The following is a 1,413-nucleotide window of genomic DNA, read 5'->3' as shown; positions in this document are numbered from 1 at the left end:
ATAAACCCACAATTCATCGGATCTCGACAAACACACCGCAAAAAGAGTTACATCGAATAGATCTCCAAGAAGATCGAGGAGAACTTTGTATTGAGATCCAAAGAGAGAGAAGAAGCCATCTAACTAATAGCTATGGACCTGAAGGTCTGAAGTAAACTACTCACACATCATCGGAGGGGCCATGGAGTTGATGTAGACTCCCTCCGTGATCGATGCCCCCTCCGGCGGAGCTCCGGAAAAGGCCCCAAGATGGGATCTCTTGGGTACAGAAGATTGTGGCAGTGGAAGTAGGGTTTCGTGGTGCTCCTAGATGTTTTCAGGGTATATGAGTATATATAGGAGGAAGAAGTAGGTCGGTTGAGCCACGAGGGGGGAGGGCGTTGTGGGAGTCCTGGATTAGGGGGTCTCCGGACAGCCGGACTATCTCCATTGGCCAGACTGTTAGACTATGAAGATACAAGATTGAAGACTTCGTCTCGTGTCCGGATGGGACTCTACTTGGTGTGGAAGGCAAGCTAGGCAATACGGATATGGATATCTCCTCCTTTGTAACCGACCTTGTGTAACCCTAACCCTCTCCGGTGTCTATATAAACCGAAGGGTTTTAGTCCGTAGGACAACAACCATAACATACAATCATACCATAGGCTAGGTTCTAGGGTTTAGCCTCTCTGATCTCGTGGTAGATCTACTCTTGTACTACCCATATCATCAATATCAATCAAGCAGGACGTAGGGTTTTACCTCCATCAAGACGGCCTGAACCTGGGTAAAACATCGTGTCCCCTGCCTCCTATTACCATCTGTCCTAGACGCACAGTTCGAGACCCCCTACCCAAGATCCGCCGGTTTTGACACCCACATCGGTGCTTTCATTGAGAGTTCCTCTGCGTCGTCGCTGTTAGGCTTGATGGCTCCTACTATCATCGATAGCAATGCGGCCTAGGGTGAGACTTTTCTCCCCGGACAGATCTTTGTATTCGGCGGCTTTGCACTTCGGGCTAATTCGCTTGGCCATCTGGAGCAGATTGAAAGCTACGCCCCTGGCCGTCAGGTCAGATTTTGAAGTTTGAACTACACGGCCAACATCCGCGGAGACTCGATCTTCAACGGATTCGAGCCACAGCCGGGCGCGCCGCACTGTCGCGATGGGTATGACCTAGCTCTGCCGCCGAATAGTACCCCAGAGGCCGCGCCCACATCAGCTCCGACCCTTAGCTCGGAGCCAACTGCGCCAATCGAGGACGGGTGGTTAGACACCGCCTCAGGGGCTGCAGTCTCAACGGCAATCGAGCCAAACACCAGCATATCCCTCTGCGCAGCCCGTGACTCCAAGGTGCCGGACTCTTTTTCTGACTCCGAACCGCCCGCGCCCTGCCAATCGAATCCGATTGGGCGCCGATCATGGAATTC

Source organism: Triticum urartu, chromosome 2 (genome assembly GCF_003073215.2).
Source record: "Triticum urartu cultivar G1812 chromosome 2, Tu2.1, whole genome shotgun sequence".
NCBI lineage: Eukaryota > Viridiplantae > Streptophyta > Magnoliopsida > Poales > Poaceae > Triticum > Triticum urartu.
Note: the sequence above shows the minus strand (reverse complement) of the source record.